The sequence below is a fragment of the Triturus cristatus genome, chromosome 5_2, assembly GCF_964204655.1.
Source record: "Triturus cristatus chromosome 5_2, aTriCri1.1, whole genome shotgun sequence".
NCBI classification, from domain to species: domain Eukaryota; kingdom Metazoa; phylum Chordata; class Amphibia; order Caudata; family Salamandridae; genus Triturus; species Triturus cristatus.
In genome coordinates this window covers 859,221,747-859,249,339 of record NC_140588.1, presented here as the reverse complement: position 1 = coordinate 859,249,339, position 27,593 = coordinate 859,221,747, and positions in this window count along the sequence as shown.

Here is a 27,593-nt window from a genome sequence, read left to right as displayed (position 1 = left end):
TTGGGAGAATTAGAGCTTTTCTTTCTGTCTGATGAAATTTACAGAACAAGACATGGTGAAGGTCAGTTTGGGACGAGTAGTTTTCACAAGGATATGGAATCAAATCTGCATGTTTAAATTGCTTCTCCGGGAACCCTAGCATCAGGGGAATGAGGTTCATGCGAAAGCGCAGAAGAATACATTTATGTTGGCTGGGCGCAATACTAGATAAGTAGGAAAAACAACCCTAGTTTCTTTGGGGGATGAGATCGTATACTATTAACCCATTTTTTTGCCGATTCTTTTCTCTACGGATAAAATTTGCCCTCAGCATGAACGCCTCAGTGCTTTTCTGTTTAGAAACCCTTTTACAGGATGTAGGTACCCTAAATAGATCACCCCTCCCAATTGCACTCTGTTCCGCTTCTACATAGCTGAGCCAACCAATCTTGTTATAGTGCTCCATTTTCAAGCAGTCAGCAATTATGCTCTGCGTCAAATTTACAGTAGACCTGCGCCATATTAAAAACCAGAGGAGAATTGGGGCCAATCTAATTGAGTCAGCTATATAAGACACCGCTGCCTTTGCTATTGCATCGTAAATCTTTTTGATGGGGTCCAGGGGGCTTGTACCCAGCTTTTTGGCAAAACCCTTAATAGCTTGGAGACTTCTTTCCATACCAAGGGCTCCGGCACTTACCAGGTTTTCCCAGGAATCATTTTTATCAACTAAAACACCTAGATATGGAAACAAATCTTCTACCTTAATTTTCTGTGTTCCCAGATGGAAGCAGGGGGGTTTCGAGCCTCCAGAAGCTCCAGCTATGATAATAAAAGATTTTGACTCATTCACCTTTAGGTCTAGTGAGGCCATGAATGAGGCACACGTTGTTATCAGGTCATGGAGGGCCACCCCACTCCTAGCAATTAGCACAGCATTGTCAGCATATTCTAATATTGGAAAGGGAGTGCTGTCAAAGATGGGCACATCCCTGGGGGAGTCAGTCAGGGCGGCACCAACCCCATTTGTGTAGATGGAAAGACCACACATCCCTGCCTGACTCTTTTCTCGATCTTGAGTGGACGGGTCCATTCCCCATTGATGTGTTGTGAGGAAACAATGGCTCGTGTGGATTAATATTTACCAATACAATGTATAATACATGATAACAATCCAAAAGAGAGGGTTAGGTGTGATGTCAGAAAAAAAGGCACAGCCATACAATTGATAATGTATTTCACATTGACCACGGTGTCACTAAACACTAAAACGTTATATTCCATCCAAGACAACCAGGTGTCCCTATATTAGACTGTCCTGACGAGACCCTTTAATTGGAATAGGGTCGAAACGCCGTTGACGTGAAAGGCAAATCATTCCATCGACACTCAGAATGTTTGAGTGTTGTTAATTGGATTTATCAATTGTTTATGATTGCCTTCGTAATGAAAAATTGAAACCTTTTTTGTATGTTGCACTTTATGTCATTTGTTTGTTTAGGTTAATTTTTTTCACTGGGACACTATTTGTAAATCGTATGAATATTGTCAATCTGTATTGTGAATTTATGTCCACTTCCTATAAAACTTTTTTTGCTATATAAAAGAAAAATATTTTTTACAAAAGACCTAATGTGTATGGCTGTGCCTTTTTTTCTGACATCACACCTAACCCTCTCTTTTGGATTGTTATCATGTATTATACATTGTATTGGTAAATAATAATCCACACGAGCCATTGTTTCCTCACAACACATAATACCCAGGCTCCTTGTGGGCAGGGTTTCCTTGTTTCTTAATCAATCATTCCCCATTGATGCCATATCTAACACAGGCTGTGGCGTTGGCATATAGCTGACGGAAGAACAGTAGTATTGGTGGATCAATCCCCATCTCTTCCATCATGGACCACAGCCTGTGAGGAGAGACACAGTCAAAGGCCGCTGTCAAGTCCATGAAGGCCATATAGATCTTCCCGCCTTTCCCTTTGGCATATTTATCAATACATATTGATAAGTTGAGACATTGGTCAACTGTTCCCTTACCCTTCTGGAAACCATATTGGGCCTGCATCAGGATGTTATGATCTTGGGTCCAGACCTCCAGCCTAGCTAATAAGATACAACCCATGAGCTTCGCCTTGGTTTCCAGTAGGGAGATGGATCTGTAGTTCTTTGGTCTACTTCTATCCTCTTTCATGTAAATCTAAACTATTATACTGTTCTTCCAGGATGGAGGGGATCCCCCTATTAATATGCTGTTAAATACATTTGTCAGTAGAGGGTCCCACAGCTCATAATTATCTTGAAAAAAATCAATCAGCACCCCATCTGGACCCATCGCCTTCCCAGGGACGCAGGCCTTCAGCCCTTTTATAACTCATTCGAGAAACAATTCCAGGGAACCTTGCAAATGCTGGATTGCCTCAGCATTGCGTGAGAGACTGGAGCGAAATGCTCTAGACAGGGACTGCACTACCACTTTACACTCAATAGTGAGTATGAAACAAATTAAACGAGATTTATCTGTTTGACATAACAGAGAATTGTAATCATCATCAAACCATCATGAGACATTTACGACTATGAAAGACGAATCATAGCTTCTTCTTGTTGAAGTGTTATTTATTCACACTTCTATCATGATGTAAGAAGTTCATGTTGCAAAGTACTATAACAAATGAAACATAGCTTGATCTTCCCAATGCATTTTGGGCGTAGTGTTCGCCCTTCTTCAGGGGTGTCTAAGAATAAAACATCAAACAATTACATTCAATGGTTTTAAACTGATTACAAAATGAAAGAGTGAAAGGCTATTACGACGTCACACGGACATACAGACAAGATCAAAGATAAAGGCCACTGAATTGAACCATAGGAACGTGAAAGCACGTCACCAAGATGTCATGGAAAAAATCTGTTGAGCATATGAGGAGGAGAAGGGTGGTCCGAAGCATGAGAGCACAAAATGAAGAAAGAAAGGAAAAGAGTCACCGTGTGCAGAAAATCAAAAATTATCGTGCGTGAAAAATTAGACCCAAGACATATCCGAATAATAGAGACTGGAATACCTGAAAAAGCTAATATGGCTGGATTCTACTTGAGAATAAAAACGATAAAGTGAGGTGATCTGCAAAAAATATAAAAAAAGGGTACATGTCCCGTGAATATTGACAACGGCTCTGTGAAGCAATTTAAGTGCTTCAACACTGGTCGAACATGCAAGATAAAGCCTGTTAAGAGAACTCACCGAGCGTTCAGGGAACGCTAATGGACACTTTACTGAAGAACAGCCGTTGACTGTGTGGTGTACAAACGGGAGGGCGAAGCGGTGTGGTGGGGAGAAGGAAGCCTGCAGGAAATAAGTGAATGCGGAGAGTTAGAGAGTGTATGGTGCGTACGAAAAGACCTGTAGATTGGAATATGTAGAGCAGGGTACCTGAGAGAATCCTCTCTGTCTCCGCGCTCTGGGTCCGTAAGTTGTGTGTGCTGCAGAGTCCCGCCCGCGAGTACCGGTGGAGTCCGGGTCGCGTTCACGTGAGAAAATCACAATATAAGGAAATGAAAAAAGGACTAATGATGAGTATAAGGTGTAACCAGAGATGGCCATCTTGTGTTGGGAAGTGTACTCTATCGGATAGAAGGAACAGGTCGGAAAGTGAAACAAGACAATTTCGAGAAAGTGTGAAAGGACAAGCTAATACGATCTAAACACCAAAAGCGCTCAAAAAGTGAAACACACCATGGTGGCCTGATGGGTATTATGACCAAATATGCCTAGAATGACACTCGTGGGTCACCAAAACAGTTGTCAGGCAATTTTTCTTTGGCACATGCATTTATCAGTTATGGGTGTGAATTTTCAGGAGTCTAAGGTATGAGATGGTGCCAGCCCGGGCCTTCAAGACTTGGGCTCCCTGGGGACCGCCCAGTAATGAGGCGGCGAAGTGTCATACTTTGGTAGCTTCCCCGGGCATATACAGTTTTAGCCCTACACTTCCCGGGGCTTCCTGTCAATTCCAAGCTGACTCTCACCATTCCTTCCTTTCCCAGTTGTCACTGTGATGACTTGGGAAAGGGAGGGGTTTCAGCCATTGCAAGAGGGCTTGCCAATCGTGAGAGACCTGACGACACAGAGTCATGAGGCCGAACTCATGGCTCTCTGAGACCGGGCCGCATGATGTATGCTCGATGTCTCATGTATCTGTTTGCAGCATTTTAGCAGCAGAACAGCTTGTGGAAAAAACGCAGACTGTTGTTGTTTAGTGCCTCCGTCTGAACACCAACCAGATGGAGCTGAGGACCAGAGGAATTGTAAGTCAGTCATCTCCTCTCGTTTTGCTTTTTTCCTTTTGCTCATATTTCTGTTAGTTTCAAATCATAGTTTGACAGCAAACTAGGAGTTAAAAAGCACAGAAAAAAGTGTCTAATGTGCTCTCTAATCATGATTGTCAGTGAGAAACACAAAGCATTACCTGCCAAGAACATAGGAATTCAGTGGGCGGGCACAGAGAAACACTGCCACTGCCTTAAACTCTAGCTAGAATATTCAGTGCTGTGTCCTTTTCCCGTAGTGTTAAAAAAATACATTATTTGTGTGTTGGACACATCGTGCTCTGCACCATTTTTCATGTATATGTTGATAATATTTTTACTGTTAATAATAAAACTCAGAGTATAGGTCAGCTCCGGTGTATGTTTGTTTCCAGCACATAAAACAACAGTGATTTACTTTTGCAGCAGAGTTTGGACAAGCAGGACATCTCTGAATTAGGAGGTTTGGGAACATAGTTTTTGATAGCATTGCTAAACCCGGCCTATTTCCAAGTGGGTGCGTGCTGTGTCTTTTCACCTTGGCTCGGCCCCTCTTCTCTCCTTGGGCAGGAGGGGATTGGGAGCAGGGGTTGAGGTCTGTTAGACCTGGCACATTGGCGTGAGTCTCCCTTCCATTTTTCGCTGTGCCTCATGTATGTTTTTGCTGGTGTTAGCCGCTCAGGGCACTGTGCCACTGCTGTCCAGTGCCACAGTGCAAGTGCTCCTTTTTGTAAATTAATGTATGATTTGTGATTCCATGATTGGTTGGTTTGGTTTACCTGTCAGGCCCTAGTACAGTGCACCAGGAGTGCCCAGGGCTTGTAATCCAAATACTGCTGGTGGGCTTGCAGCACTGGTTGTGCCACCCACAGAAGCAGCCTGTAAACATGTGTCTAAGGTCTGCCATTGCAGAGCCTGCGTGCAGTCTGGTACTGTCATGCTGACTGGGCAAGTGCACCCACTTGCCAGTCCCTAAACCTTCCCTTTCCTTCATATCAGACACCCCTATGGTAGGCCCAAGGGCAGGGTGCATTGTAAGGATATGGTAGGACATGCCCTGGTGTGTATGACATGTTCTTATAGTGAATTACAGCCATTTTAGTTTTTCACTATTACATTTTATAATCCTAACTGACTCAGAGAACATGGTAGAAATTCAAATTTAGTATGCCTGAACTCAGGATGATAAAATACATCATTTAGTAAAGTTAGTTTTAACATTCTGTGTTTGAAAATGCCGCTTGTAGAAAGTAGGCATTTTCTTGTCTAACCATTCAAACCTGCCTCTGCTAGGCTGTGTGTATTCCTTTGTCTGGAGTTTGAGTGACAGGGCTGGGGAATTCCAGGAGACAGGGTGAGGTGTCCCAGTGGTGAATAGAGAGATCTGCATCCAGATGGGTGGGAGGAGTTGCACCTGGGACCTGAATAGGGCTGTGCCTGCCTTCCACAATGCTGGCTCCACCTCCTGGGGAGCGGCTGATGTCTTTGCCCTGCACAGTGAATGAAGAGAAGGAATCCTGTCAACAAAGTGCTCCAGTGCTGTACTTGCCTTCCACAATGCTGGCTCCACCTCCTGTGGGGCGTCTAATGTTTCTGCCCTGCACTGTGAAAGGAAAGGAGAGGTCTGGTAAACAGAGCGCTCAGGAACTGGTTTGGACTGGGCAAAGGCCCCTCTGCCTTCAGAGGACAAAGGATTTCTGGGTATAAATATTGGGACCCTGATCCCCAGAATTTAGATCACTTTGGGAAAACAAGAAGAACCTCTGCTGAGGGAGGAACCAGAAGAAGCTGAGGAGGAAACTATCCCTAAACCTGGGGGATTGGCCTGCAGTGGTTGCCTTACTGCCAAAGAGAGGAGAAAGGAACTTTGTGTGTACTTTGCTCAACGTGTGAAGGCTCTCCAAGGGCTTGGTAAAGAGCTTGCCTCCTGTTGAAGTCTCAGGTACAACAGACTTCACCACCCAGCTCCCCAGAGTTCTTTAGAAGTGCCTGCTGCTGTTGTTGGGCCTTCTGAGGGACTGCGTGTCGCAAGGAGCTGGAAGAGCGACTCAACGAAGCCGAAGCGTGCCGCCGTCGGAGCTGTTGTCATCGCATCTCGTAAAGTGTGTCGCCGCTGCAGCATCGCATCGAGCAGAAGCGTCTCGCATCATCCAGGAAGTGTCTTGCAACGCCGAAGAAGCGTGTCGCCATCACAGCCATCGTAGCTGAAGCATTGCACCGCATCAAGTTAAGAGTCTTGCATCGAGAAAGAAGCGTGTCGCCATCGCAGCCATCGTAGTTGTCGCATTGCACCACATCAAGAAAAGCGCCTCGCATCCATGGAGAAGCATTCCGCTGTCGGAGCTGCTGTCGTTGCATCGTGTAAAGGGGTGTCGCCGCTGCAACATCGCATCGAGCGGAAGCGTCTCGCAAACGTCGGAGAAGAGTGTCGCTGCCAAGGCCGCTGTCGTCGCATCGTGTAAAGTGTGTCGCCACTGCAGCTGAAGCATATAGTCGAGTCTTCTCGCAACCTCGGAGAAGCGTAACGCATCTGGAAGATCTTCACGTCTTTATTTCTTTTGCACCAGATCTTTGCCGCATTTCCATCGCTGCGACATTGCTTGTCGTGGAAGCGCAACGCATCTAAAAGGTACATTGACTTTAAGAACTTAAGAGAACTAAGCAAAATTCTACCATCTAAAGTAACAGTATTGTGTTTTGGTCGTTTAATGGTCTTGTGGTAAATCTATATAAAGAATACTTATTTTTGATATAAAACCTGTGTGGTGTCCATTTGTAGTGTTATCACTTGGTTACTGTATGTGTTCACAATTGCTTTACACACTGCCTCTGAGATAAGCCTGTCTGCTCGTGCCAAGCTACCAAGGGTGTGAGCAGGGGTTATTTTAGCAGTGTACCCCCCTACCCTGACTAGAGGAGGAGGTCCCTATTTGTCACAAGTGCATAGCTGTGCCAACTAGAGACCCCCAAGTCTAACAAGGTCTGACAAAGCCTTTGACCCTTTGCCTCATTGAGAATGGGCTCCGAGTATGTGTGCGTTTCTGAAACATCAACTTGTTCTTAAAGATGTACGGTCATGAGCTCCCAGTCACTTAAAGAATCTTTTCAGATGATGCATAGGAGAGAGGCATTAGAAATGTGGGCGGATTGTACGCCCCTGCTGCAGGTCGGTTTCCTCCATTGTGAGGGTTTGTATAACCATGGCTACATGTCACTCTCCTCTAGAACTTCATTTCAGGGGCTGCCAGTCTGAGCTGAGGACAGACCCTTCAATCAGGATCCAAAACATCAATGCTGTTAAAAGATGGCACATCCTGTGCCTCTTTCATAACCGGCACTTGCTTGCACTTTGAGGGGCAGATTTACAAACCACTTGCGCCCCTTTTACGTCACTTTTGTTAAACGTAACGCGAAAGTGGAGCAAGGGGCTTGTAAATCTGCCCCTGAATGTCTACGCATTGTACTCTTGTCCCCAAAATTGGCCTTTCCCAAGGTATTTATGGTTGACACTACAACAAATGCAATAGAGGAACGTCGCTCCTCGAAGTCCTTTATCGCGCAGGTTACCAAAAGTGCAGCATCTTGTAAGTAAATGAAAGCCTATGCTGTTCGATTAAACCGCCTCTCTCAGCTCAGAGGGTGCCTCAACACGCTAGGAATCACGCTAGGTGAAAAGGAAGGCCTAGGTGATAGTGAAGAAATAAACAGGCGAGATGGAATGATAAAGAAAATCATCTTCGACAAAACAGTATGAAGGCTCGAGAGGCTGCAGCACTCGCGCACTGGAGATTGCAGTAGAACTTGCAAGAGACAGTAAGGTGGAACACGAGGGTTAAGTCACGCCAGGGTTGTGTATGCTGCTTCTGCTTTCATACAGTGTATGACGCGCATACACCAAATTCCTGTCCAGCATACAGAAAAGCTAAGTGACAGAACTTGCCCTGACAAGTAGCCCAGATGCTTAGAAGAGCTTATTGCAACTGACGATCTGGTCATTGCATGACTCTAGCACCATCGATGCTGCTACTCTCTACATCAAGGATATCCGAAGCTTTAAGCTTCAGCAGAAGGGTCTGGTCTCCAGACTGCAGTGCAGGGCGGTGTGTATTAAGTGTTGCCAGACGTTTTGCAATGGAGACAGCCCAGTTCCTTGACCCTGAATGTGGAGTATGTTTCTGTGTGCAACTAGGCAGGGGTACAAAAAGGCTCTTGTTCTGATCTGCCATGTGGCAGCTCCCACAGGAACTTGATGATGAATTCTTGCATTGGGTAACTTTGCTCCGCTTGCACTGCAGGGCTCGTTCGAGTGTGTGCCTGAACCTTCATTATCCACCTAAGTATTCCAGTTAATTTCATGAAAGAAATGGTAAAGATACCGCCTGAGTCAACATTTCCGCCCCAAACTTTCCAAGTTTACCAGCTGCCACTGTATATCAGAAATAGGAAACACACACTCAGACCAAATGACATATATCCAACGTGCAACACATTAGAAACAGACAGGGGGAAAACATAATTGACATCTAGTCCCCAAAAAAACAAGAACAGTTTTTTTTTACCTAAGAGTTTAATGTTCAGTGTATATGTGGCAACCGTCAGCAACTTATCATTGCGTATTCATAGGCACCTCACTTCAAAGCTAGTTGTCATCTGGTGCTGAACCGATATCAGCAAAAAAAGAGAAAGAAAAACAACTCTATTACAGTCATAATTCCAAAAGGGCCCTGCTCCATAGCTCATGATGACATGATGTCACACAATGATGGAAAGTATGCACCCAATAACATAGTTCATAGTCTGTTCACAACAAATCAATAAATGACGTAATGCCTAAGACGGCTAACATTAAAAGTAAGCCAAAATGACGGAATCGTTACCAAAACCGGCAGGCAATAAAAATTCCACCCACATGACATGTAACACAGCAAAGGAACAAAAGGGTGGCCAAAAAAAGGAGTTATATGGAATTCAGTCTGAAAAACGAAACAATGTAAAGCACACTGGACTTCGACATTCAGGCTATTAAGTAGCCTAAAATGTGGTGGACCCAATAACAGTTTCAGTAATTATGAGTTCTTGTGTGCGTGGACTTCACCACGAGGGTGAGCGGCACCGAGCACCTGGAAGTTCAAGCGGTGGTACATTCGGCTTGACTGATTTCTTTCTGGCTGTTTGCTCTGATGAAGTTCACGGCAGAAATGAACCTGCAAAGTCACTACTAGTAATAATTTTACAGTTATATTTGATATATTTTTCTGACTTCACCATTTCAGGGGATGGAGAAATGGTAAATGGTAAATAGGCAAAAATACTAAAGTTACTCAAAAGCCTATGAACAAATCTACTTGTATTTATTCTTCATGTGAAGATTTACTTTGTAAATAGGAGCATATGTGCACTTTTATCACTTCTGACCAGTGCTAACATGTTTGTGCTCACTCCCCTAACCATGGTTTAATTAGCTTACACCTGTTTGGCCTATTTACATTACTTATAAGTTCCTTGTAAAGTGGTATGCCATATACCCAGGGATTGTAAATTAAATAGAACTCGTTGGCCTAGCAACTTAAAACATGCCCCAAGCCTACCCTTGTAACTTGAAATGCTGTTTTAAACTGCCACTTCTACTTGGCAATATATCTCCCTTGTTAAGCTGTAAACTCCTCTTTAATTGCATGGTAGTCAACCGTAAGGTTGGCCGTGGTAGCTCCTAGTAAAGAGACATTTGTAATTGAAAGTATGGCCCAGTACATTTAATTTTAACATGTCTTGGTATTAAAAAACCTGTTCTCCACTACAGTGAGGCCTACTAATCCCACAGGATAATATTACTTTACCGTATTACAATTAATAAGAGCTAACTTTTGTTTGGAACCAGGTAACCAGTTCATGTTTAGTATATGTGAAATTGTAATAAGAGATCCTCTTTCCTTGCTGGTAGCACCAACCTGCATCCCAGTCCCAAGGTGCACTGGAATTTCTGATCACCCGTAGACTTAATCACTCTTTCAGAATTTCATCTCCTTTTCCTCACAAAATATCCTTTCTCAAGTTTCTTTAAAAAAAAGTGTTTTTTATTAAAATGTCATTATTATCTGATGATTAATTGGCATATATGTGTTGCATCATTATATTCTATTATGCACAGTCAGCAATATTGAGATTATCTGAATCTTGACATGGATACACAATGCATTTCGGTAAACAGATGCTTCATCAGGTTAACACTGTAACAAACATAATATTGAAAAATATATCAGTTGAATAAATATTTCACAATCACGATAGGAAAGCAAAATGATCACCATTAAAGCTTTTTACAATGATGTGTTACATATCAAAATTCTCATACTATATGTGGGATAATGTGCGCTTATCACCATTAACACATTAAACCACTTTATTTTGTGCCAATATTAATCACCGACTACTATGCCAAAATACATGCATTACAACAAAACAATACATGCATTACAATGAAAATCATCACGTGGGACCCTCAAAACACCGAAATCCTACTCAATGAACGAGCAATATTTATTCTGTATAATGACTCCATCGTGAGAACAAAAAATAACATCCATCACAGCCAACTAATTTTTACTGATGGCCCTAAGTCAAGCCCACGTCCATGGTCTGGAATCAATCACTTAACTTTAAAAATGCTTGTAATCAGCATACCTCCATACCTTCCCATCTTCAGTATCTTTATTACTGTAGTATTCAATGTTTCAAGCCACCTCCCAAGCGCCCGCATTCAATCCCCCTTTATTCCCTTAAATTGAAAGCAAAACGTCTGTACCTCCAATTTCCATACTCTTTGAAGACTCTGTAATACCTGTTAAGGCTTTATCCATTCATCCCCTTATTGAGGGTCTATCTGCAAAAAAAATATAAAATACACACATATGTGTAAATCACATCAGGCTGCCTTGCTTTAACTGGACGGACTGCTTTACTGCCTGCAGCCAGCTATGATCTCCCAGAGGCCCGCCCAGCTGTTTCAGCCCTGCATGTTCACCTGAACCCAGGACTACCAGAGTGACTCCAAGGGCTAGTTTGCTGGCCTAATGTTATGATTATTATAATTAAAAGAGCTTACAAAGTAGAAACAGCAACCCACAACTGGGTTTCCCAGTGCTAAAGACGGATAGAATGCAGTCACATTACACTACTCAAACAACAAGGTTTTCAACAATTTCCAAAAAGGAAGGCAGAGCAGTCCAGCTTCTCAAAGTTAGCAGAACACAGTTCCAAAGACAGAGACATAGAAAAATCTCCCCCTATCTTGAACCAGCACCTGGGCCCAGACTGAGTTCTGAACCCCGAAGTGATGTTCCACCATTCCTGGACTCTGGGTTGTGGTGCTAAAGGTGCCCTGATGTCAAATTTCTAAAACTGAGGACATATAAAATTTGGCCAGAGAGTGCTTTGAGAAACATGACGAGGCTGAAGTCAACCTGCTTGCCTATCCACCCAAGATGCATCACCGGCAGGGTTGACTTTGTGGCTTCCCCCAATTCGTTCTTCCAGAGCAAATCAGTTTCAGCTGTACTTCACCTCATGGAACTTTGTCTTACTGGAGCTTTTTAACTTCCCTTTCAGCAACTGAGTCCATATGTAAAAATCACTTCGGCTTCGACCCAAGACCATCCGATGATGAAGCTCCTTTCTTGCACACGTCCTGCAGACACAATAACAAGAACCACAAAACTACAAATCTAGCATCAGACCTCGCTGCAGGATGTTGACAGTCACCCTTCACCCTACCCACGTACAACCAACAACAATGACCCCTGTCTCCATAATCTGCTTGCCATCTCTGCAGATGTCAACACTGTTCATCATCAACCAGTGATCCAGAGGATGAAAATATGTATGGGTTTCTCTGACACATCTATACAGATCTCTTCAAATTAACTTACTAAGAACAACATCAGGACACATCACTATGCTCAACTCTTTTTCAGAGTTTCATATCTCGTCAATTAACAAAATCTTTTTTTATTAGAGGAACATAATCTCATGTAAATACGGAATAATACATTTTCCATATTTAGCTTATTTTTGAATTTTGCCCACAAACGATTCCTTATTGAATGTTCAACTATGGAAGACTGATTGGAGAACATGTCTCATGCGAACAGTGAAACTGGACATATGCTGTTGTGGCATGTGCTTTGTGAGCTATCTCGCATGACTTTTCTACATAAATGAGGACAACTACCTACACAATGTTTTCATAATACATGACAATTCCTGAAAAAATATGCCTATTTCGAATAGCAAACTAAAGTCTGGCTATTCATCATAAACCTGGATAACTTTCACCGACCACCAGCCAGATACTGTGAAGTAACTTAGATTCATCCTTGATACAAACCTCAGCGTCTTCAACAAAAATCATGAGGAAAACCAAACATTATGGTGCCAGCTCTTCATCCTGAAAAAGGGAACTCCTCCTTACCAGACTCCGATTTCAGAGCACTTGATCCTCTCATCCCTAGATGGTGGCAATGCACAGGTCAAGAGAGTTTGACACCTTAGAAAGGCTACCTTTCATGTTATACCATGTCTGATTGCGGACTTGCAGATGTTTGACTACATCAGTCCTAAACTGATATGACTATACATGCTTCTTCCCGATGGCCATAGCATCTTCAAGACTAATTACATCACCTACAGCACCATCAGAAATGATACCCAAAATATATGGCAGCACCTAAAAACCTGAAAGCAGACATACTCCATCTGCACACCAATGGTATACAACAACAGAATTGCTGTCCATCTGTCAATTCTGAAATCTGAAAACACAGCTATTCAATGAGCATTACCATACACATACACAAAATAGGAACTGACTTATTACCTACCTCATTGGAATCTCATCCCTCGGCTTTCACACGCTATTCAGCTCTGTTACTCCACAGCTTTGTTTGTGCGGTCACATGTATTTATAGGTACATTCATAAGTCACACATTTATGCTTGAAAAATTCCCACAGATGGAAAAGTTCATATTCAGAAATGCAATGGTGGGTGGTAATTTGAGAAGGGCGGGGAGCGGGTGGGCCAACCATGCAAACATGCACACTCACTCATTCAGGTGAACACACAAACACCCATTCACAACACTGACTCACAAATATTCATACATACACACATGAACGAATGCATCAAACATTAGAAAACTGGAAAACATAACACTTACCTGTGGCAGCTCTCGGGGAGGGAAGTCTTGGGGGTCCCAGGAAGGGTGGAACTGACACCTTCTCTCATTGGGGTCAGCCAATACAGGAGGCAGCAGTCCCTGCCTCATCACAGAGTGGGATAGGGTCAGGGAGACTTGCTGACCCCACCCCACTCTGTGACAAGGGGCCTGGTTACAATGGGGGTGGAACCACCATCGTCAGGCCATCGGTGGGGGTCCCACCACCATATGCCCCTGCAGGTCTGCTCACCACAATGCGATGGTGGGCGGATGGTGGAAAGGCAGAGAGACTATCTGCAGCGCATCCCCGTCGGACCGTCGTATGGACTGCAATCCCTGTGGGCCCACCTAAACATCCCTGCACCATGTGGCAAGGTGCCAGCCACATAGTGCAGGGATGTTTATGAACATGCCTGTTGGCAGTGAGGCTTGTGCTGCAGCCCTTTTTCAGGCCGCAGCACAAGCCTCAATGCAACAAGGCATGTTTCCAACCTTATTCACGGTGATCAGATTTAAATTTGCAAGGCAATACCGCCGGCTCCCTGTCGGACGGTCCTGTTCCCGAGAGGATGGTGGTCGGACATAATAATTAGGCCCTAGGTGTCAGTGACAGATGCTTGGCCCTGAACACTTCATGGCTTAAAACTAAAGCTCCCAGGTCCAAGGCTGTCACTGAGGCTTCCATGAGGAAGTAGGCACAAGGCACTTTTGCCAGGCTTGGGAGGTCATGCCCACACAGCTATGAAATCCTCAGACTGGAAAAGATCCGCTTAGACAACCAGACGCCTGTGCATTCAACGCAAGTACAGCACTGGCTGCCTGACCTGAACAAGAAGAGTGTCAGGCTGACCTTTGCTCAGCCTGCACAGACAATCTTCTTTTTGGAAAAAAGATGGGGTGTGTGGCCCCTCTGTCCTTAACAATGGACCACTGTTGCTGAAATGTGATCCAGTTGTAAAGTTTCACATTAGCACTTTGCTGTTTCAGAGAGTGGAATTACTTTTCTTTGTAGAAAACACTGCTTCTCTGGCTTTGAAATAGAGTCATTTTGATTTATCTTTTATTCCAGTTGCTATGTAACTCACAATTTCATTGTTAATAACAGAGTACCATAACTTTCCATACCAAACATGTGCACCTCCCTCAGTCTCAAAAAAACAACTCCAGAGACCCTTGCAAAGTGTACAAATGAGGATGATGTTTCTTTCCCAGTGAATTTAATAAACCCAATTCTTTTCATACCATATTGATTTTCTCACCAAAATCATTACAACCAGTTGTAAGATATGGAAATGTTATTTGTGCAATCATATTTCCATAAAATGGAGCTGCAGAACAAACATTTGCAAGAAAATATTTTCGAAGGTACTTTTTGAATAGCTTCACTAAGTATTTACTTTTAGGGAAATTAAATAAGACACACTCCGAACTGAGATGTCTATGAGTGGTTTAATGAAGTGTTAATATTATCAAAAGGGTTTGAATGTATTCACTCTCGAAGGATTACATTATAAATCATTCCAGCAAATTACTTCGATCTGGAACTTTCTGTGCAAATCCTCGCCCCCACAGAGCAATTTTACCAGTTTCTATAAGAGGTACACAGGTTTTCCTGCTTTATAATGCCTTTACTATAGCATATTTGCCTTACCATATTCAGAGTCCAAAGAGTGACAGTATAGAAGATGAATATTGTAACTAGCATCAGGGGCATCAATGCAACAGAGAGAGAATGCATGATGCATGTAAGAAATGGGGTCTCTGGTTGGCTAGGGTATGCACCTAAGCCAGAAAGAACCCGCTACTCTAGTCAGGGCAAAGCAGTTACACACCTGAGATTACCCGTGCTCACCTCCTTGGTACCTTGGCAGAGCAGTCAAGCTTATCCCAGAGGTGATGTGTAAAGCGTTTGTGCAACGCACTCACGCACAACAGTGACACAAAAGGCGCATCGCAAAAAGAGAATCAACACAAGATTATATCAAAATATCCTTTGTATTAGTCATAAAAACACATTAGACCACAACTCACATAAATCACTGTGCCACTAGGCACTTGTTATAAGAATGCATACAATACCCATACACCATAACTCACTTTGTAGTACATAAAGCACATTTTTCATGAACATTTATTGCTCAATAAGGCAATACTTATAACATTAGGACCTCAAACTGCCGCAGTTTTGAGAAAACCATGTAAATACATGAATCATCATACCCTCCTTGTGAACATGTAAGGTGCAGCTTTCCTGCTCTCCTACAACACTTTATACAGGATTTTCCAAGTACATGTAAATCCCTCCTGCTGGACCTATCATGTCAGCTCTGTGACTGTGAGGAACACAACATGTACCCAAACGATAGTGAGAGATAGCTGATCACAGACAAGTGGTGCAGCTGCTGAGACAATGGCAGTGGGGGCTGATCCTGGGCTTGTTCTGCAATGACCACAGGGGAAATGCTGGGCCCTCAAAAGGTATGTATGGACAAGGAGTTGCTGCTTCCCGCGATTGCACTGAGGGGCAGCTGCTGCCAGAAAACACGGCCTCAGTTGGTATGGAGACCTTGCCGGGTCTCCCTTAGTTGTGGCCTGCAGTAAACAGACTTACTCACTCTCCGGGCGAGTCAGACTCTTTCTGGTTGTCTTGGAACCCCACGGGGTCGAACAGCACGGCCACTGCAATTTTCACAGCTCAGCTCCTCCTGCTGCCGGGGCGTTCCCGGGGCTCTCAATGGGCTCCCGATGTCACCACACCGCAGGCCGACTCTGGCCCGACCCACCGCGAGACAGAGCTCTTCCGTTTCCTTCTCAGGTGCAGGGCCCCACCCACTGCTGACGTGAGCGGAGGTCCCTCGACATGGGCCATGTAGTCCACCCACAACATGCGCTAGTCCCGGGTGAAGGACAAGACAGACAAACCTCAGAGGTCTGTCCCGCCCGTGGTTACGGAGTCAACGCTTCTCTTCTCCACTCTGTGTCACCTCAGTGGTGCTTTCTGTTGCTATGACAACCTGTTGCAATCACCTTAAGGAGAGTGCAGCGCTACAAACGCTGTCCAGCAAATACAATCAATCAGGGAATTTTAAAGCGTGTTACTCACCAGAGAGGGTCTCAAGGCGCTGGGAGGTAGCAGCTCCGAGACAGCTGAAAAGCCAGGTCTTGAGGGTCTTTCTGAAGGTGCGCAGAGTAGGGGAGAATCTGATGTTGGCTGGCAGCTCGTTCCAGGCCTTGGCCGCAATGTAGGAGAAGGCTCCGCCACCCGCTCGGGTTCTGTGGTATGTGGGTGGTATGTGGGCACAGGTCACAAAAGTCAATGCGCTCACCATGCGCTATGTTCTACAGGAAGAAGCAAAAAGCACTCACCAGACTGAGACACAGTCCAGCAAGGTGCACGCAGGCAAGCAAGCACATGGGGTACTCAGACCAGCACAGCAGTCCCTATCTCAGGGCAGCACATCCATATTATAGAATGATCCAGTCCCACATCGGTTCATCCTGGCAGTCCAGCAGTCTTTCAGTTACAAGTTCACGCAGTGTCTCTATTCATGTGGTCACAGCCCCTGAACGTATAGTCAGAATGTCTTTGTTCTGGGGGGCACTCAACCGCTGTATAGATGTGCACAACACCCCAGGACTTGACTCCAGACACACTATGGGGGGGCAGAGACAGCAATGTCGACCGCAGGAACAGCCCTATTCAGGTGTGGGTGGAACTCCTCCCACCACTCCCAAAGCTGACCAGGCCTATTCAGGTGCAAGGGAAACTCCTTCGGCTACTCTAAATGCAGCCAAGGTCGATTCAACGTAGAGCTGACTCACCCAGGAAGGAAGAAGTATGAACACATCTCAGCCCCCCTTGTGACTGTCTAGAGAGAATGCAGGTCCCTCTCCTGTCAGTCAAAACCAGGTGGTGAATACACATTCAGGCAGGGTACAAAGACACATAAGCACACAGAAATGCCTAATTCTAAAAGTGGCATTTCCAAAATAGTAATGACAAATCCGCTTTTACCAATAGGCATAATTTATCACTACTATTCCAAACATACCAAACATGGTTATGCTACCCCTCTCATATCCGAAATTACCACTGAAGCACATATCAGGGAATCCCTAATGCAAACCTATGAAAGGGCAGCCCTACAGCAGTGGGAAACCAAATAGGCCATTTGTCACTACCAGCACATGCCACACAGTTAAGGCACATGTCCTACCCTTACCCTACACAGCACATTGCCCACACAGCTAGCTAGGTTCTACCTTAGGGGTGACTTATATGTAATAAAAGTGGAGTTTCAAATGTGGCAACCACTTTGTGCCATGGCACTGTGGCAGTAAACTGTGCTTGCAGGCCCTGCAGCGGCAGAAGCCTGAAACAAGTTTGAAAGGCTACTTCAGTGGGTGGTGAATGTAGCTCTGCAGGCCCACTAGTAGTATTTAATTTACAGGCCCTGGATAGATTGGATACCACTTACAAGGGAATTACAGTAAAATAAAATGTAGACCAATCTTACCAAGTTTACAAGTTACACTTTAGCACTGGTCAGCAGTGGTAAAGTACTCAGAGTCATAAAACCAACAAAATGAGTCCAGAAAAAATACAGGAGGAAGGCAAAACGTTCTGGGATGACCCTGTAAAAAGGGCCAAGTCCAAAAATGCATTTAACAGGATCCTTCAGTTGCATTCTTATAACTAGTGCTCATGAATATTGTCCAGCCAGGGTCTCTCCTAGATTTTCATAAGAATAAGGCCTAGAAGAAACATGAATTATTCACTCTCTATTTATAGACATTATATGTAAGTAATGTAAATTAGTATTTATAAAAGCGCACGGCTACTCAGAAGAGTGTCCCGGCACTAAAAGACCACAGGACAGAATATTGAACTATACTAATAGAGGAAGGGCTATCAGCTTTTGCTGAAATAGCCAGGTTTTCAGCCTCTTTCTGAAGATGAGTAAATCATGCACCTGTCTCAGTGACAGTGGCAGGCAATTCCACAGACGGGGGGCCTGCACTTGGGAGAAGCGGCCGCCCTTGCGGACAATGGAAAACTTGGGAATAATTGCCTATTGTGCGAAGACGATCTCAGAGTTCTGCCCGGGATGTAGTGCTGGACTCTCTTTCTAATATAGGAGACACCGGTGTCATGTAAAGCCTTGAATGCCAGTACCAATGCTTTAAACCAAATTCTCTTTCTGACAAGTAGCCAATGTACAGCTTTCATGTGGGTGGACACCCGCACTCAAGGGCCTAACAAGAGTATCGTCAGGAGCCACTAGATATTTTGAGAGGCCCAGATACAAAATGTTGACGTAGTCTAGCCTTGAAACAATAAGAGCCTGGACTACAGTTTTCCTGTCGGTGATTGTTAGTAAGGGAAGAACGTTTTTAATCATTTTTAATAGGCCAAAGCATGCCCCCACTACTGTTTGGATCTGGGCTTTCATAGATAAATTGGCATCTAACTTGATCCCCAGGTTCTTGACTGTACTAACTGAGGTATTAGGGGGAGACATCTCAGAAGGCCACCATTGATGCCAGACTCCACTGGCAGAAGACCCAAAGAAAATGATCTCCGATTTCTCCGGATTGCCTTTTAGTTGGTTCATTCTTAGCCAGGAAAACACCTCTGTCAGAAAATTAATAATCACATCACCCCTGAAGTCAGTACCCTTTTTGCAGGTAAACAGCAGTTGGGTATCATCAGCTTATGAAATTATTGTTGCGCCATGTAACTCAGCTAGGTTGGCCAGGGGGGCCATGTACAAATTAAAAAGTGTTGGGCTCAAAATCGAGCCCTGTGGAACCCCAACCTTCATGGGGGGAATGGAGGCAGCAAAAGGAGGAGACCAAATTGTTTGCTGTCCGTCCTCCAGAAAGGACACAGACCACTTAAGTACCGTGCCACCAACGCCACTCTCCTGAAGTCTTTGCAGGGGGTGGTGATTGGGCACGGTATCAAAGGCCACGGAAAGGTCCGGTGGGATCAGCACAGCTTTACCACCTTTATCTAATGTCTCTATTATTACCTCAGAGACTTCTAACAGGGCTGACTTGGTGCTAAAGTTTGCTCTAAACCCAGACTGGCTGTAGTGAAGCACATGGTTAGCTTCCACATATTCTGTAGTGACTAGATTCACATATTTCTCCAGGGCTTTTGAGAAAAACGGGAGTGATGAAATTGGCCTATAATTTGAGGCCACCAAGGGGTTGGCTGAAGGTTTCTTTAGCAGAGGGAGCATGTTGGCGTTTTTCCATCTGCCTGGCACCTGCCCCTTTTCCAACGAGGCATTGAAGATCCAATTGGCAGCAGGGTTGATGATCCCTGCAGCAGATGCCAGTACTCTGGCTGGACATGGATCGGTGGGAGAGCCTAACTTAAGGGCTTTCATTATCTCCAAAGATTTCTACAGGGGAATTGATGGAAACAGTGAAAGAGATGGCCCTGTCACAAGGGGCCGGGTGAGGAAAGCCCTGTGTTCACCCCCTTGACCAGGGAGGGAGTCTCATAGGAGTCTTCGATGGTCTTGATTTTATCGTAGAAAAACGAGGTGAGGTGGCCAGTCCATTCCCTGGTAGGAGTCATAAAACCAACAAAATGAGTCCAGAAAAAATACAGGAGGAAGGCAAAATGTTCTGGGATGACCCTGTAAAAAGGGCCATGTCCAACAATGCATTTGAAAGGATCCTTCAGTTGCATTCTCATAACCAGTGCTCATTAATATTGTCTTACCAGGGTCTCTCCTAGATTTTCATAAGAATAATGCCTAGAAAAAACATGAATTATTTACTCTCTATTTATTGACATTATATAAGTTATAAGTGAATTTTCATGTACGTTTTCATAGAATTGTACAATGTCTGAACACACAAACTCCCAATTTCACTTTATCTGAATCCTGGTCAATAGTAGTAAAATGTTACCTAAATGTGCACGGAATATTTTCTGCACTCACGATTGCAGCTCATGTTCAGATTTTGCACATATATTGATGATGGAGCAAGGGTGTGCTGTATCTATTCTGATATTGCCAGCCTCCTTTGACTTTATGCTTCAAATAAATCCAAACTTTCCACAATAAGTGCAGAAAAAGGACTCCTCAATTTTCCCAAACTGCAAAACCTTCTGACCACATGTTGTTTTTCAAGTCTATCCTTCCATATCATAATCAATTGTCTATATATCATATAACATATAAGTACCACTATGTGGACTTTCTCTATTAACCATCCTAGCATGGTAAAGATCAGTTTGCCCATTCAGGAATAAGGGATTGCTCACTAAAAACAATTTGTCCAGGATTTATTATCCTTGTTGATCCCTTGTATCCACAACATTAAGTAGTGAAATTACAAATATATATATATATATATATATATGTGTTACTTGCTTTCCAAATCCAGTAAGTAGTCTTCACCGAACAAACTTGGACACAGACCCAACGTAAGTGCTTTAGAAGATATAATATACTCCTCTTGACGCTTTCAGCTCATCGAGCCTTGTTCACATGACATGCCGGAGCCAATCAACAGTGCATTTATAAAGTGTAAGTGCAATACGTAGCTACGTCACATGTTCTCCCCACCATAGACATAAACAAAATAGGATAAAACCAACACTTGGCAATCAAATACATGCAAAATGCTTTGCCAAATACGTGTAAAACAAATACATTACATTGTTTGCATCCATAGTGTTTTGAACAGATTTGTTAAAATTTCAAACAATTTATCCTATTCTGTCCGGTGATTTAGCGTTTTAGAATTAAGCATCTTGAGCAATGGTCAGTAAAATACTGCTAATCCTATGGACTGTAGTCAAATGAAGTCATCCAATATCAGTGATGTCATTTGAGATGTCATCTGTGATGTCATGAGTGATGTCACTGACCATGTCATGAGAGATGTAATATGTGACGTCATCAGCAGTGCATTGCGGGCACGCGAGTTATAGTTAGCTGAACTAACTATAACGGGGGAATTTCAATGGTTTTATACGAGTGAAAAGTCCAGCTAACTATAACGCCTCTGAAACCTATGGTTTCTTCAGTGATTTTCTAAGGTTTTTTAAATGCTAATTCCTAACTATAACGTGCCTGAAACCCATGGTTTTTTCAGTGAATTTCAAAGGTTTTTTAAATGCTAAATTCTAACTATGCCTACAGAGATAGGACATGTGAAGAAAGAAAAAAAACGCACAGAAAGAAAAAAAGAAATGCAGAAAGAAGCAACAGAAGTCCTCAAAGACGAAGAAAAGTGCAGGAAGAAGGATAACGTGCAGAAAGAACAAACAGAAGAGCAGAAAGAAGGCTTGTTGCAAAATCATCCTGTACCCTCAACTTTTTCAGACGGATACTGGTGGTAACTGAGTCTGACTAACCAGTCCTAGAGCCAGTGCTATGTTAAAAGACACTCAGAATACAGTGAAAACACCTACATACACTAGGGAACACTATGTGTTGGGGTCCCCCTGTGATCAGCATGACCTCCTCTGTAAGCCCCTAGTATATAATAAGGCAGGGGATTAAAACTACCTCTTAAAACGTGCCACAGGGCGTGTTTGCACACGTCACCTCAGGCCCCGTCCCCTGCTTCCCCACTGTGTAAACACGCCCTGTGGCCGTTTTAAGTTGGGAGATTAAGTCCCCTTGAATCCTAAGGGTCCCTAGGTTCCAATTAGACCACTAGGTACCTCCAGTAAGCGCCACAGAGCTGCGTTGCAGAGAGATGTAAAAAGGGGCACGGCATAGACCACCTCTCTGCAACGCAGCGCAGTGGCACTTACTGGAAGCACCTGGTGGGCTAGTTGGCCCTCCGGGTCCCTCAGGATTGAAGGGGAATTATTTCCCAAACTTAAAACGAGCCAATGGGCTTGTTTGCACACTTTAACTCAGGCCCCGTCCCCTCCCTTCACCACTGTGTAAACATGCCCTGTGGCCGTTTTTAGTTGGGAGATTAAGTTAATTTGAATCCTGATGGTCCCTGGGGTCCAACTAGTCCACTAGGTACCTCCAGTAAGCGCCACAGAGCTGCGTTGCAGAGAGGTGTAAAAAGTGGCACGGCCTGGACCATCTCTCTGCAACGCAGCTCAGTGGCGCTTACTGGAAGCAGCTGGTGGGCTAGTTAGCCCCCAGGGGCCCTCAGGATTGAAGGGGAATTATTTCCCCAACTTAAAACGCACCATAGGGCGTGTTTGCACACGTCACCTCAGGTCCCGTGCCCTCCCTTCCCCACTGTGTAAACACGCCCTGTGGCCGTTTTTTAAGTTGGGAGATTAAGTCCCCGTGAATCCTGAGGATCCCTAGGGCCAAAATAGCCCACTAGGTACGTCCAGTAAGCGCCATTGCATAGAGGTGTAAAAAGGGGCACGGCGTGCACCACCTCTCTGCAACGCAGAGCAGTTGCGCTTACTGGAAGCACCTGGTGGGCTAGTTGGCCCCCAGGGTCCCTCAGGAGTGAAAGGGAATTATTTCCCCAACTTAAAATGCGCCACAGGGCATGTTTGCACACGTCACCTCATGCCCCGTCCCCTCCCTTCACCACTGTGTAAACGCGCCCTGTGGCCGTTCTAAGTTGAGAGATTAAGTCCCCTTCAATCCTAAGGGTCCCTAGGGTCAAACTAGCCCATAGGTACCTCCAGTAAGCGCCACAGAGCTGAGTTGCATAGAGGTGTAAAAAGGGGCATGGCCTCAGAACACCTGTCTGCAACGCAGCTCCCTGGTGCATACTGGAGATACCTGTTGGGCTAGTTGGCCCTCAGGGACCCTCAGTATTGAAGGGGAATTAATTCCCCAACTAACAACTGGCCAGGGGGAGCGTTTGCAGAGTGCTGCAAGGAGGGGGCGATGCCGGTTTTTTATTTATTTTATTTTTTTAAGAAGGAGGGCTGTGTGGCCCCCCTTCTTTTTATAATTTACTGGCCCTGGGGACCCCATCCCCCAGGGCCTGCACCCTATTTTTTTTTATGAAAAAAATTAATTTGGCCCTCCCAAGGCCTTAATCGGCACCAGGGGACCCCAATCCCCGGGTCATGGCCTTTTTTTTTTTTTATTCTTTAGGAGGGGGCTGCGTTGCCCCCCTCCTCAGGCCACTTATGGCCCCGGGGACCCCATCCCCCAGGGCCGGCCTTTGATTTTTGTTATTTAAAAAAAATATATATTTTTAGAAACACCTAAGACATGCTGGACAAACCGTATGTACCTATCACCATGACGATTTGCGTGATATTCATTAAAAGGTGACTATGCATAGAATGAATCCACATGGAATGTATTTACACCGCTAGTGAAGCTCTGACATGTCTGACACCCTACCGTGCCTAATCCCGGCGCCCCCGCCGGTGGGTACTCTCCAAGTAGACACCCTTGTCGTTTATTTATACAAACATGGGTAGCTATTGACGACCACATTTAATATACACGCACACCAAGCCATTCAAAGGGGATTCGACAAAAATTCGACCAAACTATGCAAGAAACCCCCCTCACGGTTAATAAAATACACATCCACTGCCGGATGTGTAATACTTTTTATTTTACTCTCTGGAAAGGAGACGAACCTCACTTGAGAGTCACAGCGTGCTCCGGGCTGGGCCCAATGCTGTGTTACACCCACCAGTGCCCACCGAGTGCCTCACACCTCTGTGTTGTATTCCACCAGCTAGTGCATATGCTATGATACTCTCTAGCCCATGTGCACTGTAACACCACCCCGTGAATATGTCATGCCACACTTGCCTTCGCACGGGTTATATTGCCCCATCCAACGTGCCTTCCTCGATGCCTATGTTATAATGCACAGCGCTATGTCATACATATTACAATCTGGGATCCATATCTTTGTCACAGTGCATATGCAACGTTACACTCCCCAGCACATATTTTATATTACAACTTTAGAGACTAGTTAGGTTACACAACACTGCCCTGTGCATATTACACTCCAAGGCGCATATCGCATAGCACGCGCTAGTGCCTGTCCTATCTCGCGCTCTCCAATGAATCTGTCATTGTGTACAATATATTGCATATTATATTTCATGCCCCGGTTCATCTTATATCACACTTTTTGGGGCATAGTTTATACCATATACTATATCTAGTTTTCATTTTCAATCGTGCTCTCAGGACTATGTTCTATATAACACTGCGTCCAACTACCCTTTTCACGAGCATTACATTTTGCGATGGGGTGGAGGGTCAGGGGGTGTTTCTGCCAAGTGAGCCCTGAGTCACAGTCACAAACGTCCTCTTCTTCCTGAATAAAATTGAGATTATGCTGCATACTTGTTCATATTTTAAGTAGTTCGCACAGACACACATTTTAAAAACAATAAAGTTCCTAATACCCACCTTCTCTGAACAGTTTGCTTGCTGCCCCATCCACCTCCTCCCTATCCTCTGAATCCATGGACTAGCCTCCTCCCTCCTGCCATGCATGGTCTGATGTGCTGCCACTGCCCTCCATTTAGCATGATGTACCAGTCCACTCCTCCTGCCCTCCATTGCCCAATTCTATGGTCCATCATTGACCTGCTGCTTAGCCTCTGTGCTTAGCTTGCTGCCCCTATTCTCCTTCCCCCTGCCCTCCGATGTCTTTGTGCATGCCCCTGCTCCATCCTTTTTGCCAACCATGTTCCATGGATCTGCCACTCCTATCTACTCTGAGTGTTCTGTTGAGCTGCTACTCCCCTCCCACCTGCCTAGCATTGTCAGATGACTGTAACCTGTCCCTGCCACCTCCAGCCTGCCTGTCCACATGCCATACCCCTATCCCCTTCCTCCTGTCCTCCATGGTCCATTTTCCTGCCACACCCTTCTGCCCTCCCTGGTCTGTTGTGCTGCAACTGCTCCTCCTGCCTGCCCCGCGCGGTCTGTTGTGAGGCCCCAGCTGCCCCTCACCCCCTACCATCTTCCCTCCATGGTCTGTGTGTATGCCATCATACTCTCATTGTTGCTCTCCATGGTGTGTCTTGTTTCTAGTGCCCATCCTGCCTGACCTCCATGGTCATCTTGCTGCTCCTGCCCTGCCCCCTTGCCCTCAGCCCTCTGTTTCCATGTGCAGACCACTATTCCCTCCCTCCTGGCTTGTCTGTTCCATTGTAATGCCCCTGATCCGTCCATCCTGCTCCTTATGGTCTGTTATGCTGCAGCTTTCTCTCCTGTCTGTCCATTATGGTCAGCTAGCTACCATTGCCTCTTTCCCCTCTGTTCTCTGTTGTACATGTGCATGGTCCTATCCCCTCCCTATTGCTTTCTATGGATTGTTGTGCTGCACTCCCATCTTGCATGCGCTGTGTGGTGTATTGTGCTGCTGAAAACCCTGATGCCTGCCCTGTAGGGTCAGTTTGGTGCACCTCTCCATGTCCCTCCTGTCCTCTGTTATCCGAGTCCATGTCCCTACCCCAATTCCTCCTGCCTACCATGAGCCAATGTACCATACTTGCGAACATTTTGAACTTCGTAAGAGGGACATTTTGAAAACAAACTGCGGTATTGATTTTCCCCTTCGAGTTACATTGAAAAAGAGGAGATTGTAGACAGGAGACAGATCAAATAAAGCCCATTTGAGCTTAAAAACATTGGACGTTTCCTGGCTGAAACAGGTCTGTTGGCATGTATGGTTGTACTACCACTGCCTCTTCCTTCTGCCCACAATGGTCTATTATATTGCCACAGCCTCTCTTGCCAGTCCTGTATTGTTGGTTTGTTGCCCCTGCCCCCCTTTCCACTGCCCTCCATAGTCTGTTGTGCTGCCACTGCCCTTCCTGCCTGCCCAGTGTGGCAAAACTGTTGCCTCTGCACTCTCCTACCTGCCTTCAATTTTCAGAGTCCGTGCCCCTGGCCTCTGCCTCTCAACAGTATCCCAATGAACAACTAGATTGCTAACATTCTATATTTATTACAAAAGTGTGGAACGCCTGACGTCATCTTGATGTAATCAAAACTGTAATACCTAGAGTATTTCCTTTAGAAATTACATATATGGGAGGGTCTTATTTGCATCAAAATTATGGTTAGTGCTCTAAAAAACTAAAATGAGGACATATTTTCTGAGTTTTCAAATAGCGACAAAGAACTTTTAAATTATTTGTAATCTTTATGTTTTTTTATCCAGTTGACCACTTGATTAAATCTTGCACCTAGGGGAGAGGATGTGGTGTTACTTCCAGAGCTGCAGACTTTGCAACTGGGGAACCAGGTTGGAGTTTCTGCTTCAGCTCAACATTCTGTGATTCTGGTCAAATCACTTAATCTCCCCATGTCTACAACCAAAATAAATTTGATCTTGTGTGATGTAACCAATGCTCATGTAAAGCACTCCAATACCTGACAAGTCTGCACTATATAAGACTGCAAATACACAAAAAATAAGTGTTTTGCACACTTCTGTCATTGGGCTACACGTGGGCTACATCTGGGTGATATTTGTGCTGCATTTGGGCTCTTTTGTCTCTGGTGGCCATCTTGGGAGGTTTTTTTGTTATGAAGTTTCCTAATTTCCTCATTTACTGCAGTCTCCTCAGTAGGAAATGCTTTCAGTTTTTTACTTTGATTCCATCAAGAAGGTATTCATATATGTGACACATTTGCCATAAATTCTGAATGTTAGCACTCTAGTTGCTCATTAGATCACTGTAGTAAAGCTACTGCTCACCACGGAAGTCCGCTGCTGGTATTAAAAGTGCATGTTTCAGTCTGCATCTCAGAATTTTTTAATGAAATAGAAGAGGATTTGAGAAGTCAAAATGTGCCCTAATTTTTCTTTCTGCAGAACTAATCATAATTTCTATGGCAAAATGAACCCCCTCATTGTGTTCCTTTGTAAATTAAATGTTTTAAGTGTTTCCACTTTATTCCAATCAAGATGGCTTCAGGTGTGCCATACTTTTGTCATAAGTAAGACTGTTAGCGCTCTAGTTGTTCGTTAGAACACTCTGGGACATTCTGTCATTGGGCTATACTTGGGCTACATCTGGGTGATATTTGGGCTGCATTTGGGCTCTTTTGTCTCTGGTGGCCATCTTGGAAGATTTATTTGTTATGAAGTTTCTTAATTTCCTCATTTACTGCAGTCTCCTCA